Below are 16,860 nucleotides of genomic sequence, written 5' to 3' on the forward strand. Positions count from 1 at the left end.
CCCTGAGATCAAGAATCATATGCTGTACCAACTGAGTAAGCCAGGTACCCCAAGGATTTTCCACTTTTTTTTTTTTTTTAAGATTTTATTTTTTTATTTGACAGACAGAGATCTCAAGTAGGCAGAAAGGCAGGCAGAGAGAGAGGGGGGAAGCAGGCTCCCTGCTGAGCAGAAAGCCCAACGCAGGGCTCGATCCCAGGACCCTGGGATCATGACCTGAGCTGAAGGCAGAGGCTTTAATCCACTGAGCCACCCAGGTGCCCCAGGATTCTCCACTTTTAATGAGCTTCCAACTTCATATCCCATCCCAGTCATTAATGTATTACACAAATATGGACAACTTTTAAGCTCTGTAGTTGATGGAAGAGGGTGATTAACCTTTAAATGTATTTATTTTATGTTTCAAAAGCTTGCCCTTAAACCAGTATTTTCTAAATTTAGGTCCTTAAGAACTACTTTAAATATTTATCAGATCTGCATATCAATCCAACTGAGCCATTATTATTCAATGTGTGGTTCTGTCTCATTCCTCCTCACTGTGGTTTGAACCTTAGTGGTCCAACTAATCAGCACATTGCTGCCATTGCTCTAGTCCCCAGCCTTGGTCCTCAGGAGAGGAGCCCCAGTTGTCTGCCAGGCATTGACACTAATAGAATGGATGAGAAGTAACAGAATTGCCATTGGTTTGAGTTCTTGGTACTGACTGTGAATAAGCCAGTGGAAGTAACTGGAACACGATGGTCATAAAGTCTCACGGATAGAGCTATGTTAATAAATTCTATTACTCCCCCCGCCACCAGCTTTTTTTTTTTTCTTGTCCAGATTTCTCTCTAGTCCTGTCTTTGGGATGGAGCTAATTAAGAGACGATGTTGCCCCACCCCTATTTCTTCTTCATTTCCATGTTGCTTTTTTCATTGTAATGGGAAAGGGGTCCTGCTACTAAGATGACCAAGTGTGGTACCTATTCAGTGAATACTTAGGGGGGGAGTCCTTCTCTCTGACCAGATTTCATCTGAATTCTTAGTGCATCCCAACCTCATTGTGGGCAGTTCTCCTTATATCGTGTTCTTCATCCCAGAGTGTTGGATATGTTTCTCTTTTATATGTTTCTCTCAATTCTCTGACTGGATTAGTCTTGCTGCTCTACTGTAACAAAACACCACAGACTGAGTAGGATAAACAACAGATACTTCTCACAGTTTTAGAGGCTAGAAAATGCAAGTTCAGGGTGCTAGGTGATTTGGTTCTTGAGGGTCCTCTTTTTAGCTTTTGTTAGCTCACTGTCTAGCTTATGTCCTCACATGGCAAACCAAAAGGATCTCTCTCTTCCTCTATTTATAAAGCTGCTAATCCCATCATGCGGGTGCTACCCTCATGAAATCATCTAACCCTAACCCTCCAAATAATATCACCGCACTGGATATTAGAACTTAAACACATGAATCTGGGGAGGAGAAAACAGTTCAGTCCATAGCACTGACCTCCTCTGTCTTCTTGATTTTAACTAATCTTGATCTCTTTCTATACCCCTTTTCAGCATTACTTAGTGCTTTTATTAAAATCAATTCACTTCTTTTTACCTAAAATACTTCTAAAAGGAAATTTTATGCTAGTACCATAAGTATAATACCAGTATCATTTGTCATAAATAAAAAAAAATTTGTCATAAATAAAATAAAATACCAGTATCATTTGTCATAAAAGCGCCTGGGTGGCTCAGTGGGTTAAGCCTCTGCCTTCAGCTCAGGTCATGATCTCAGGGTCCTGAGATTGAGCCCCACATTGGGCTCTCTGCTCAGCAGGGATCCTGCTTCCCTCTCTCTCTCTCTGCCTGTCTCTCTGCCTACTTGTGATCTCTCAAATAGATAAATTAAAAAAAAAAAAGGTGAATTCATAAGTATGAAACTATGGGGGCCAAAAAACATGTGAATCCTTTTCTTACTCTGACATACCATACTGGGGGAACACTAGTGAATAAAGAAAACAGGTGCATGTTCTAAATTTAGGAATTGCCCCAGGTGTCCCAGATGGGTTACTGATATAGCTCGATAGTTGGCTCAAGCCATGAGGTTTTTGTATGACTATAGTAAAGACCTTAATCTAGTTTAGAACATCTCTGGAGTAGGGAAAATGAGGAAGAATTGTGATTCATATTAATTCCATCACTTTTCCTTTCTGAGTTCATATTTATAGTTGTGAGTAATATATATTTGTTTCTTGATATGAGCTATAATGGCTACTGGCTTGTTAACTTTAATTGGTGGAACTGTGATCATTTAGACTATTAACAGAAACTAGTCATGTGTTCTCAAAGAAACTGGTATAAATTAGAATCTTTCATTCAAGACCAATCAGCCATTTTCACATTTCAAAATTTGATGCCATTGCTTTCTTGATGGGGTAGCAAACTGGCCAGAAAATTCATCTAATCCATTTTCTAAGGGTAAGAGTCAAGAAAGTAGAACTCTATTCATATTAATGGCTTAAAATATTTATATTATCAATTCTGGAATAACTACTTCAAGAGTAAGATTATAAAGTGATTTAGCCAATGTTGCTTGAAAGTTAGACAAGGGAAGCAGCAGCAGAGTTAGCTTCATGACTGTCTGTTCGGATCTCTAATGTTTGCTTTCAAAGATACAGAAAAGAATCAAAGAAGTGTTTATCTAAAAAGGAATCAAAGAGGCATCTGGCCGTAGGTAAAATGGCATATCTCGTGTCTCTAAGAACAAGATACAGCACTTAAAAGATAACAAAAAAAATTCATGCTTTTTGTTTTTTCTTAATTGACGCAGAACAAATTTCTTAATGAAGCTCTGCAGTGACCCAGGGCTGGCATGATAGACAGGGAATGCAGTGACTTCCTGGAAATGAGTTGATGTTTATATAAAAGAGAACTTGGTTGGTTGCAAGAACCTTGAAATAGTAGTAGACCAATGTCTTATAAATCCCATCTGCCACTTCGAAACTCTGATCTCAGGCAAGGCTTTGAACCTCACTGAGCCTCAATTTTTTCATCCCTGACTATACTTGTATGGCCAAATGGCTGTGATCCATTGTGCACACTTCCTTTCCCTTTTTCACTTCTGCTATATCTGATCTGCTCTTAAGTGTCAACATTTCCTCAGTCGATACCCAGAGGAAGACAATAAGAATTAAAATAGCTTTTCTATATTGTAGTTGTTTTGAAAGAAGGGTTTATAGAATATGTTTTATGTGTATGAATGTCTGTTTTTCTGTGATCTCTATACCCTCAAATTGTAGGATACATAGATCTGCATCTGGGTGTATAACCAAATGTCAAAAAGAGTTTAGGGCATAAAGCTCTGAACTTCAAACAAATTCATGAACTTCTGGACATATGCCCTTTCTCGTTGTCCATAATAATCTTGGTAAAATAAATTTTTGGAGGCTTTCTGACACACACACACATATATATATATATGATATATATATATGATATATATATATATTTTATATAAGAAACACTTTTCCCTGAGTAAAGTCAGTCACCACCTAATGTTAGTGTATTATTTTTTGTCAAACAGAAAATTTTATTGAAATGTTCTCTAATTCTTTATGTATAATTTATCCTCTACATGATCTATAAAAGATTAAATGCAACTGACATAATGAACTTTTACAACAGAAGATACAAATATGAAAAACAGTGATTCAGGGTGAGAGAAATCTGAGACTGCAAAGTCAAAACCAGGGATGGTGATGACCTCAGAAATGCCATTGACTGCTTTCTTCACAGTTGGTTCTGTATTGCTGTTACTGGTCAGAAAGAAAGATGCTTGTCACTTTCACATATATTCTTACATTTCATTCCAACACTAACATCATGAAAAGCATTTCATTCTTTCTTTCCCACAGATGATGATACTTTTTTTTTTTTTTAATTTTATTTGACAGAGAGAGACAGCAAGAGAGGGAACACAAGCAGTGGGAGTGGGAGGGGGAGAAGCAGGCTTCCTGCTGAGCTGGGAGCCCAATGTGGGGCTCGATCCTAGGACCCTGGAATGATGACCTGCGCCGAAGGCAGATGCTTAATGACTGAGCCACCCAGGTGCCCCGAGACACTTACATTTATGAAGGTTGAATGACTTGCCTCAAGTTTCTCAGCTAAAACTTGGCAAAATTCTAAATTGAATATAATGCTAATTCCAATGCTGACTTGACATTTGACACACATGACTACACATTATCTGATTACTATTAATTCACTCTTTATTTGCCCTCTTCACTTCACAGCTAATACCTGCCCCTTACACCATGGTTCCCTTAGGTAGTTTCAGGTTTTTAGTAGCTGGGGCTAAATATTTCATATTAAAAAATTCTCAGATTTTGCCCGAGACATAAAATGTCTAGTATTATCTGGAGAATACTGGGGAGTTTTGTAATAAAAAAAATACTTTTTACAGAATCTAATACAGGGTGGGGATTTTGATAGGCATGCTGACAGAACTGCTGTTGGGCTCTTATAAATCCGAGTGAGTGTCCCCAGCTCTGCTCTTTGATTGTTCGGCCAGGCATCTTCTGATTTCTTTAACAATCAGGTGACTGAGGGCATAGTGGCACCAGATGGGAGCAGGATATGTATGGGCAATGGGAATGCTTTAAAAATGCTTGTTATCAATGGCTTAATAAAGAATAAATACAAACACTTAAAATCAGCATTCAAGCTTCGTTCTGTGCCTGCCATTAGAGGCAGGTGGATTGTAGAGGGCATCAGGGCAGGACTGGGATATTGAACTTAGCAGCAGTATTTCCTTCCGTATTTACTTTGGGACACCTGTTTTGTTTTCTGTCTCCTTCAGTTTCGGTGTAACATAGTTTGTAGATTTTTCCATTCACTTGATTCAGACTGCCTTTAGAATTTGTATCAACCAGATTCTCTCTGTGTGGAAATGTGATCAGGAGGGAAGGGAAACCACACACTGTGATTTGCATCGTGCATACACAGCTCTATTTTATTGTATATCTGTCAATGGGAATTAATTGCTAATTATCCAAACATTTCTATGATAATATTTCAAGCTCTCTTGTAACAGATGTGGCCTAAACAATATTTGGAAGAGAGTAGATGGTATTGTGTTTCTTGATGGGATTGACTGGATAGGGCTTTAAAATTTTTTTCACCATTTTTTATTTTAGAAAAAAAATGGTTATCATTCTTTTCAACGTTTGTTAAATATTCATACTGACCAGAGTAATTATGCACTGACTATATTAGCAAACATATAACTCTGTCAAGTTTAAGAAGTTGGGAAATTACATTAAACAGGTTGTGGATAATATATTCGGTTATATGCTCGTACAGACATGTAGCTTATTTAAATAACCGTCACCATACTGCATTTACAGTCATCGGTAATGACCAACTTCTCTTACTTTGGGACTCTCGTGCTGAATTATTCTTTTTTATTGTGTTAGATGTCTGTCCTTCAGTGTCTGAATATCGCTTTTTCATTTCCCCTTTATGAATGCTAATAATATATTGGATAGAGCAGTGGCTATTTTTAGTAATTCAGCATTTCCTTATATTTATACTGTGAACAAACTTGAGAGAGTTTAGCTCTGATTAAAACAGATCATTCTCTTCTTTTTAAAAAAGAATAATGTGGGACTGATACATAGCGAGGACAAAAGGAATTTGATGGGCACAGTGTCAAAGCTTAATTGTGTCAATAATTATTTGTGTCTTAGTGCCAAGTTTTTAATGAGGAGTACTCACTTGTGTGTAATCATGATCAATGACAAGTAGTTAAAATATCTTCATGAAGTGGCACAAGGAGAGGGGGGGACAATGTTAACACTGCCTATAGTTCCTCATATATTAGCACATCTGAACTCCATGAGCAGAGTTAGTATTAAAGCACTGAAAGCCCCATAAGCATGTTGCTGTGGGTGTTTAGATACATGTGTTAATGTAAGATTCTCCCTATGCATTCTAAGCTTGTCATGGCCTCTTTGGGGGAAGGTCTCTCGCCGCTTTGCTGGCAAAGTGGACACTCCTATCCAGAAACCTAGTCCTACCTATGTATACTCCCACTGCTATGCTAGAGTAATGGTTCTTCCCTTTGTGTGTTTCCACTTTCTAAGTCATTAGGATTTGTCACACATCATTCTGAGAACCTGCTCCATTTTATTTAATGTCCTGCCCCTTTCTAAGTGTCTTACTGTTAACTTTTACCCATACTTTTCAGCTAGCAAATTTGAGTGGCCCACACTGCAGTAAGTCTTGTAGGGAAGGAATGAAGGAAGACACAGGATTCTGGAGCACCAGTGGAAAGACTGAGCTCCACACTGGCCCAGATACCTGTATCCCATCTCTGCAAGGTGGGATGTCAAGTGTAAGATGCAGCAGTCATGCGGCAGAAACCCAGAAACTTGCTCCCTTAAACATTTGTCCGTACTCGGTTTGTTGCTGTCTTTGTAAGCTTCAGTTATGTGTATCAACTAGCCTCAAATTGTGAATGAGGGAAATCCAAGTTAGTGTAGTCCTGTGGTACGTACAGGCATTGAACGAACTGTTATTTACTGATGAGCATGATGAGGCTTAGAGATGACATGGATGTCAGTAATTGAGACAATAGCTATAAAATCGTTTGCTTGGCAATAATGTGCAAACAGAAACACAATTTATGGATTTTCCTAATTGTGTTTGCTTTCACCTAGAATTCAAAATTAGCAGTAGTGGGAAATCATTAATGGTTTTTGTATGTCTTACTGCCGTTTGGTGGAATGCCTGTATTTTATGTCCTTTATTATAATTTCATTCAGTGTGGTTTTTTTCCTTTGTGAATATTTTTTGGAGCTGGAAATCAGTATCTTAGATATTGTGGGATTAAAAGGAAGAAAAAATTCACTTCATTTGGTATCTTAACAGTGAACTCTTTCCTGTATGAATATTCACTGAGGGGGGAAAAAAAAAAACCCACACCAACCACGAAGTGGTTGCTAGTAGCAGATTTTGAGTAGGCCTTAACCACTGAGTGGAAGTCTGGAGACTTGCTGACATTTTGAAAATAGTTTTTAGAACAAAATGTCAGATGATGGGAGCTTTACATCATGCAAGAGTAACGTGTGCAGCTGATGCTAACGAAGCCGATTCTTACAAAGCCATGTGAGGATGGATGACCACTGTGCTTTTAAAAGAGCCAAATATACCCACATATATATATTCAACACTTCACATTTCACACATGCTTTGCTCTGCCTGGCTTATATATGAGCCACAGTTGAGCGACACCTTTGTAGACCAATGCAGTGCAGGCAAACGAGCGTTATTTTTAAAAGGGAGCCATTGATGATGAGACGTCATTACATATTCCAACTTTGAACCAATGGCACTGCCACCCTTCTGGGATCACTCATCAAGGCAGCTGTGCTGTATTCACATTGAAATTAGGAGATTTTTAAAACCCAAGCAGCTGTATTATTCATACTTAAAATAAAAGCTTAGTTTCCCCAAATGGGTGTGACGTAAACATCTCATTAAATATTTTTAATTTTGAAAAAAAAACTATTTTAAATGGCACTGGTGGCTGCAGCAGTTTGCATCCCGTGTGAGCTTGGGGGAGGCTGGCTCTACTTTCCTGCTGCGGTACAGAGCACTCTTGCTCCTACCTGCGGCGGAGGGGTGAAGTACCTTGCTGCCGATGGCAAGGGATTTGGAGACATGGCCTGCAGTTTCCAGCTATGTGACAAGTTTTGATTAGGTTAACTGTTGTCTCAGAAGGAAACGCAGGTGCTTTGTTCTGGCCCCTCTTCATTCTCTTGAGTTAGAATCAATGTGTAATAAGCTATGTCTAAAAAGGATAAGTCTAGAAAGTTGCTGTTCTCTTAGATTGTTTTTTGGTTTCTCTCCTCAATGAATTAGGTAGTGTTATGTACAGGTCATGATTTCCAAATAGTTAACACTCCCAGGAGGGAGACTCAGATCCCATAGACCAAGAGATCAACGGGATCCCTTAGGACCTCCTCTCTTTCCTGATACTTTTGCAAGGAGATTGCTTATTTGTCCCTCACCCATCCAGCTATATGCTAATAATTAAATAGAGGTGGCAGAGATGACTTTTGTCCCTTAATTCAAGAGCAGCCTGTTTGCCCAGTCATTGGTTAAGAAAGCATTGCCACTGGCAATATTCATTTTCTAGCACTGCTGTAAAAAGTCATCACAAGCTTAGTGATTTAAATAACACAAATGTCTTCTCTTACAGTTCTGGAGGTTGCAAGTCCAAAATGAGTCTCAGAGAGTTAAATTCCAAGCGTCACCAGAGCTGTTTCCTTCTGGAGTTTTCATAGGAGACTCTGTTCCTTGGTTCTTCAACTTGTAAGAGCTGTGGCCATTCTTGGCCTCTTGGCCGCATCATTCCCACCTCTGCTTCCTCCACAGCAGTTTAACGTCTTCTCTAGAACCTCCCTCTGCCTCCCTCTTATAAGGACTCTTGTGCTGTTGAGCCCACTGGGAAAAGCCATGATCATCTCCCTATCTCCTCATCCTTAATCACATCCACAATGTCCCTTTTATCACATACGATAACATGCTCAGTGCTGAGGACTTAGACACGGACATTTTCAGGAGACCATATCCAGCCTACCACCAGGTATGAACTATGGAGCGAGTTGGACCTGGACATGAATTCTTCTTCTTCTTCTTCTTCTTCTTCTTCTTCTTCTTCTTCTTCTTCTTCTTCTTCTTCTTCTTCTTCTTCTTTTTTTTAATTTAAATTCAATTGCTCATCATATCATGAGCCCTCCTTAATGCCCATAACCCACTTATCCCTTCTCCCCACCTGCCCCACCTTATGCAACCCTCAGTTTGTTTCCCAGAGTCAAACATACTTATTTTTAAATTAACAATGCAAGATCTCACAGTAGTTTCAATAGTTTCATGTTTACTACTACTTCCTGCATGATTTCTGCTAGAACAGTTCATCTTTCTTTGATATGAGGTGTTCTTTTACTTTTATATAAAATGTTAATTCTAAAAAAACCCAACAGAGTACTCTTCCCTTCCCCCCCAACCCCTCTTCCATCTGTCAAGTTGTTCTTTTTTGTCTTTTTTTTTTTTTTTTTTAAGTAAGCTCTAGGCCCAACATGGGGCCAAACTCACAACCCTGAGATGAAAAGTCACATGCCGGGATGTGAATTCTAACTTTGCCAACTGCTATCCGTATAGCCTTGGGAAAGTTATTCTTGCAGTGTCTCACCTCTACAGTGGAGATAATACTGCCAGCCCTGCAGATAATGTATGTAAAACAAGAGGCTTTTCGTAGTAGATGTTCCACAAATTTAATCTACCCCCCAACCTCCAAGAACTAAATGGAGGAGTGAAAAATTTCACAGGCCAGGTTATCAGTCAATAGAAATGGCTAGTCTTTTATTGTTCCTTTGGTCGACTAGGTAGTTAGAGAAGTATTAATAATGCACATAGAGGGTTTAAGGCATAAGTATTCATGCACATAGGTGGTTTAAGGCGTTCTTTATTAGTACTACCCTGAACCAGGGCATTAACTCAGTGCACCTCCCTGCTTTGGGTCAAGCACACTACTGATTTTTGACAGATTCTTTCTGTCACCCAGCTGCCTTGTGTCATGGGATGCCAATGGCACTGAAAATCCTATGACTGTTTCTGCCCCTGTTGAGAACAATAGCCATTTGAATTTGATTTGCCCATCTTCTGGGAAGACAGTCAAAGTTCCTCTTCAGTACCAAGCTGACAATAGGCACCCCTTGTACTCTTTACAGCTCGTTCACCTATTATTATGATGATGTCATTATTCACATTATTGCTCTCATCATTATTATTATTATCCGGTGACCTCTGTCCTGGGGTGGAACTCCCCGTGACAGATGGGAGCTTCATTTATCGGACTGCTTTATGCTGCACAATTCCCCTGCCATTCTGAGTTTATATTGAGACGGGCTGCTTTTCGAACAAAGGCAGCCTGATCACAATTTGTCAGTGTACTTGGTAGCTATATATCACCAAAGCTCTCTGCCAGTCCTTCTGGGACCCAATTATTTATGGAGCTGACAATATGGGCTAACTTGTCTTGTTATGAATACCACTATTACAGTGAAAGCTTTGCTCTCTTGAATGGTAAGGCAACAGGAGTTGTGGTTGGTCAGAAATTCCATTAACTAAGAGTTAATTCACATTGCCCCAGGTGATCTTTTGATGCCCCAAGTGAGTTGATGAGATCCGCGGGGAAGGTTCCATTTTAATATTCTTCTCCATCCAGACTTGGGAGATCTCTCAATAACTTTAGTTTCTGTGGCTTCTGTGTAAAACAGGTTTGTTTTTTTAAAGTTTGGACATAACCTTTCTTCTGAGTACACTATGGACACAGTTTACCAAGTACTATGGGGAGTAGAAATGAAATGAAAGACTTGGGCTCTCTCTGTAAAGAGATTATAATTGAATAAGGGAACAATCCAACTCGAATCTATATTTACCAAAGCAGATGATAGAGAAATAAATATCAGTTGCGTCCAGCTCGACTGCCTCAAGCCTGAAAATGGACTCTAATGCCCGAATGCCATTCCAGTGAAGTGACTCCTTTATTCTCCGATATCCTTCACTAACTCCTGTGTCACACTGATTTGAAATCAAATCCCTCATCTCTGCTTTTAAGATGCCTCAAAAGAACAGTGAAGAGAAAGGAAGCTAATTAAACCTAAAAGAAATTAAAGTTAAAAAGAAAAAAGACACGCACAAGGAAGAGATAAACAGAAAAATGGAATAATCATTAATATAAAATATAGAGTATTATTCTTAAGAGACTAGATGGTACACTTGTGGCATTATGAGGAATGGATGAACCCATTTTTGGTGATAAATCATTTGAGTTTGATTTTTTTGACTTAGTGGCTTGGCAGAACCTAAGTGTAACATCTGTATTTCAAATATAGAGCATATTTATAGACACACCTTTTCCTAAAACATGTGCTTCCACAGCTTTGGTTGTACACAGAATTATTTTTATCCCTTTCTCTTTTATTAAAATAGTCTTTGAACTAGGCATAGTGCTTAAAAGATTAGATCTTATAGGGAAACATAACATATTGTATTTAAATATGCTAATCTCTTAGAGGAAATGAAGGATCTGAGCCTGCTCATTAAGAAATAAATTAATTCATCACTATTGCATTCATCATCAATCATCATCCAGTTGTGTCCAGTTTTCAATTAAGTTTTTCCAAACTGCTTTGTGCTTTTACCAAAAGAACTGATTATCTCTGATGATGATTTTTTGTGGGTATTCGGATGTTGATGGCAGTTGAATTGGCATAAACATGCTGAATGTCTTTTTTATTCAAGTGGTTAAGCAGTAGCTGTTCAGTGCATACAAATACATTATGATGACAAGTAAAAAATTCTTACTTTTTAAGATGTATTTAGTGGCCAAATATCCAGCTTCTCGGACCTACAGGAAATAGTGTACATGAGCAAAGCTAATGCCAACATACACGTCGAACATTTATAATACATCCATTGTCCGTGAATTCATTCATGCATCATTCACTGAAATGATATTTACTAAACACCTGTAAGTATCTAGTACCATGCCAGGTGCTGGATATCCGAGTCAGTAAATGCACTTGACATTACTCTTGCCCTGATGGAGCTTTCGATCCATTTTATTTAAGTTTCCCTGTTCTAAGACACACTTTTACTAGAAAGCATGTTATCAATTTTAGTGACTATACACATTCTCCCTTGGGTTGTTTTTTAAAATGAACACCAGAAGCCTCAATTACTTCTCCAGTGACCCTTCAGGTATATACAGGCCTCCTTACTCTTGGAGTTAATGAGCATTGCATGCCAGAGGAGAACAATTTCTGACTATCTCTTTAAGGTTTTCATGCAGAATGAGGATGTATGAAAATGACTCACCATGCCTGCCACTTATCTCTAGATTCCTATAACATGAAGATGATCACAATCTGCCATCGTGCTGTTAAAATGATGCATAACCCTACCAGCACTGTGAAATGATCGAGTATTATTGCAGCCTCTTACAAGTTGGGCACTGAGATAATTTGGCTAGTGTTGGAGAAAGAATGTTCCACAACCCCTGTGGCTCACCCTTCATTGAATAAATACGGCATGCTGCTGCTTTTGTTCTACTTGTGTATGAAGGAGCAATTAATGTGTCAAAAAAGAAAAATCACAAAAATGTGTAGACTTTTTTTCCCCTATGATAATTGCACAACTATGTTCAATCTGCCTTAAAATTATTGTACAACATTACGGGATGTTGTTATCTCTGAAATATTAGATAACTTGTAGTTGGCATTGCATTTCTTATTTGGTTTCATGACTTCTGTGTCCATTAAGGATCCCACATTGGGTTTATGTATTTCTTTAAAAATGCCACTGGGCTACCAGTGTTTACATAGACACCTTGATATATATATATATTTTTAAATATAGATAGTTTAAATGAATCATTAAAAAAATGCAAACATCTGTAGATTTTAGATAAGAGAAAGAACCATGAATATGACCAAACTGCTGCAAGTCTTGCTTTCTAATCAATTATTTTCCTGATACTCAAGGGCATTCTTAGATTCATGAAATCTTTATGATGAGACAGGAATCAAAGATTATTTTTCTACTGCTAGTATCAGAGGGATGAAAAAGGGGAAAAAAAGGAATTTAAAATTTTTCTTCACCCATGGTGTTTGTGGATGTAGTCCAAACAACTCAATTAATGTAATATACTGTATACAATTAATATAATCTACTGTAGTAAGTGCTCAATGAATATGGGTGAATTGAATGAATAAATAAACTAAAATCTCAACAGTAAAACTTATCACTAAGCTTAGAAAGAACTTAGTCCCTGACAAATATTCAACTAATTCACTAACTTCATTATTTTAAAATGAAAATGAGTATTTTCATTTCAGCCTGTTGAATTGTATCTACGTATTTTTCCTTTCTCTTTCTAGGTTATAAGCTCCATCAAACTTGTCCTGTTTACCCCTGGATCTAGTGCCCGGGGCAGTCTGACACAGTCAGGTCTTTATTATTTATCTAGTAGATTTTTCAGCCAGAAACATGACCTTGTGTGTTTCTGAAAAATGTACATGTTCAAAATGACTAGATAATGCTTCTGCTTCTACATTGTATTATGTGGGAAATTTTAAAGAACAGTGTGTGTTGTCTGTTATCTTGAACACGTTCACGGAGTATAGATAGTCCCAACAACACAGACCTGATTCTCAGTCCCCCACCCAGATCACACAGCTCCTCAATACCCTACCTTTGTCAGCCTCCCCCCTCTGTGTGGATCACCTGTCATGCTCTCCTGAGCCCTTCTCTCCTGTGCCCACAAGCAAATATCTACTAATTCTTGAAGACTCAACTCAAATCAGTTCCTCATTCAGAAAACCTTCTTTACCTCTCCTTCCAACCCTCCTCAGTCTACTCCTTCCACATTTTTGCTTCCATCTGTGATTATCTGTGTACTAATTGCATTGGCTGTGATGATTTGCATGCGTGCCAGTCTCTTCCACTTAGACGTGTGAGGATCTTTCAGGCAAGGGTTGTGTTTGATTGACTGCCTTAGCTCCAATGCCTATTAGAGTGCTTGGCACAAGTCAGCTATTGTCAATGCTGTATGGGAGGAAGGGAGGGAGGGAGAGGGGAAGAAAGGGAAGATAGGGAAGGGAGGGAGGGAGGAAGGAAGAGGAAACACTCAAAATTGCAATGACTATGATAAAGAAGTCTCCAATTCCATAAATTAGAAAAGGGAGGGGAAAAATACAGGATTTAAAAAAAATATTACTCTAGGCGTTATATTTCTCTATATGATATATAATACGTTCATTTCCTTCTATCTTCTCTTGGGCCTGCTCATTTCTGATCTTGCCTGCCCCTCCCTTTCCTTGGGCATCCTTTACCACAAAATCTCAATGCACTTTAATGGTCACCTATATTGTTAAACTAGTGGCACAGTCTTAATTTCTGCTGTTATTAGGATTCTTAAAAGCTTGCTTCTGACAGTTCAGAGAAAAATCATCATTACAGGGGGGAAATTATTGCAATGTAACAAGCTTAAATATTCAAGCTTGGGTTCAATTAAATTTAATTAGAGTATCATCTTGTTTTCAAAACACATCTTAGGGCCAGAATACTGTTCTGGTCCTTAGAATTTCAAGTTTCTAGGAACTGACTTCTCTGAGCTCTCACAATCCTAGCTGATAGTTACACAGTGCTCACTATGCTGGCAATTCCTCTAAGTGCTTAACGTGAGCAACTCATGTAATTCCCACAGCAACCCAATTAAATATAGTTTCTGTCTTTTGTAGATGGGGAAACTGAGGCAAGTAGCGGTTACATGATTTGTTCAGGGTCCTACATCTTATCTGAGGTTTGGTTGAAATTCTAACTTGTATAGTTTAGATTTCAGAATATGCTGTAAAACCTCTCACAGGTTTTATTCTGCATCGGGATGATGTAAAGTTCTTTCAGGGCAATGTTTGTAAGTACAATTATGTGTAATATAATAAGCCAATATAGTATGGTTAAAATGATTTCCAGGAAAATGATGGGGTGAGCCTGGCCACAGAAACACATGACTTAATATAATTATCAGAATAGTCTTTGCAAATTCGTGATAATCTTCCCCAAAACTCACTTCAGTGTAATTCAAGGTCTATCAGGTGGCTGAACCAGTACTATAACATAGATATCCTTGGCGTTTCTCCTGGTTTATTTCCTAATCTATGGATTTAAAATTTATTTTAGTGAATCCCTCCTCCAATAGGGATCACTAAGTATTGGAAAATCTTTTATTCCTAGAAAGCAGATTGGGAGGATGAAGAGCAATAAAGGAGGTCTTGGGAATCTATGCCAAGTAGAGATCAATTAAAAAGGGAAAGTAAGGGAATTTCTGAACAGTATTTTACTTTTCATTTGGGGAAGTTTTATGAACATGCCTGCTTTCAACAAGGTGTCCATTGAGTAAAGTGAGGCATAGTAAGGTAAATAAGTAGTGACCATGTGATGCTCTTTAGCTCTTAATATCTACTTTTTACCTACACAACACTTCTGTCACCAAATGCACACAATTGTCTCATTCTCTCTAGATGCAAACCGAAGTATTACAACTTAATTCAATTCTGACACTAACCATCTTGTTGGAGTTAGCACAGACTCCGCAGGTGAAGGAGTCCGTCCCACAAGATTGTCCTTTGCTGCAGATGCCAGTGGCAGTTCTGGGTCTTTCGTATTTCTGACTGAGGAGTTATTAATTAGGAGATTCGAACAATTTCTCCTTGGGGCTGATAATTTGCTAGAACAGCACACAGAACTCAGGAAAACAGTTTACTTACTATTGCTTGTTTGTCATAGAGGATACAGTGCAGGAACAGCCCAATGGAAGAGATGTATAGAAGAAGATACATGAGTTAGGGCACAGAGTTTCCAGGTATGTCACCTTCCTAGCACTTCCGTGTGTTCACCAACCAGGAAGTTCTCCAAACCCTGTTGCTGAAGGTTTTTATGGAGATTCTATTACACATGCATGACTGATTAAATTACCTCCCTTATGATTGAACTCAGATCTCCAGCCACTCTCTCATCCAGTTCAAAGAGGGGCTGGAATCCTGTGGTCAGTTCCCTTGGCAACCAGCCCCACCCCATCCTTAAAGACTTTCCAGAAATCACCTCATTAACATAAACTTCAGTGGTTGCAAGGGCTTGCTATGATTGACAAAAGATACTCCTCTCACCCTTATCACTTGGGAAATTCCAAGGGTTTTTGAAGCTCTGGGCCAGGAACTGAGGACAAAGACCAAATATAAATTTCTTTTTATATCACAATGGCACAGCAACATTTGGCATTTATGACTTCAGAGGATAATTTGGGGGAGAGTGGAGGAGCAGAACACGTGTTCTGAAGCTGCTACCTAAGGCCCAGTTTCACAACTTTGGAGCACTAGCTAAAACAGCCAGCTCTTTTCTTTTTCTTCAAAAATGTACCTCAAACCCTTTGGTAATATGCGGTTTTCCACTCTGTGGAAGGTCAATAAATCCCTGTTGACTCTCTTTACATTCAGCAGCTCCAAGTAAAAGAGAAAGACACCATGTCCTTCCAGGCATCACACATGCTATGGCTTTTACTCATGATCCATTTAGATGCCTAATAGTTAAGCCGGTGTAGTGTGTGGGACTCAATTTTGAAACATTGGCAGAGGCACTTGTATACAACATTTGCTACTTTTTGTTGAGGAAATAATCACATTGGAAAAGCAAGACACTATACATGCTCTCAAGCTGTTCTGATTTCTTCTACTTATTTATGTACCGTGACCTCTTATTTTTTTTTATTTATTTATTCCAAGGAAACTTACATGGAATGGGGTGGAAATTTTATTATGAAGTTTATTCACTTTTAAGAACCTGAATAAGTGAAGTCTTGGCGACAGCATAACTCAACTTCAAATATCATTATGATAATAATTTTGTGCACATTTGCATGCATGTGGTTCAGACCTGCTTGCGAATTTGTCTAGAGGTTTGTTGTATGAAAGACTTTATGTAACAGTAATGTGAAAGCTAATAGGAAGGAGTTTCTTGCTTCTCAAACTGGGAATTATATTTCAGTTTCAGTTTTATGGGTCCAAAATAGGGGTACGGCTTTAATACAGGCCCAGAAGTTTTTCAGCTATTTATACAGTGTTTAACTGAAAATAAATCTCTCAAACATTGTTCATGTTAAGGATATGTGTGTTAGACATTTCTAGAGATGTCTGAAAAAGTCCCAGCACTAATAATGTGTCGTAGTTACCAGAGATTAGTTTGCCTTCTCTTGGGAATATTTAGTGACTTG

General features: G+C 38.4%; 1 protein-coding gene and 1 long non-coding RNA gene across 4 annotated transcripts in view; one reads left to right on the forward strand and one right to left on the reverse strand.

Annotated features, from left to right (window-relative positions):
* The window catches only part of LOC125100693 (uncharacterized), a 30,559-nt gene extending 14,977 nt beyond the window's left edge, over positions 1-15,582 (reverse strand). The window contains exons 1-2 of one of the 2 annotated variants that reach the window (XR_007127626.1): positions 15,362-15,582; positions 11,400-11,442 (exon numbers count right to left, since the gene is read on the reverse strand). This is a non-coding gene — a long non-coding RNA (uncharacterized LOC125100693). The remainder of the gene's footprint in view (positions 1-11,399; positions 11,443-15,361) is intronic. The other variant, XR_007127625.1, reaches the window with a different exon arrangement.
* TENM2 (teneurin transmembrane protein 2) overlaps positions 1-16,860 on the forward strand; it is a 1,307,492-nt gene that overhangs the window by 243,271 nt on the left and 1,047,361 nt on the right. The window lies entirely within an intron of this gene.

Source organism: Lutra lutra, chromosome 5 (assembly GCF_902655055.1).
Source record: "Lutra lutra chromosome 5, mLutLut1.2, whole genome shotgun sequence".
Classification (NCBI taxonomy): Eukaryota; Metazoa; Chordata; class Mammalia; order Carnivora; family Mustelidae; genus Lutra; species Lutra lutra.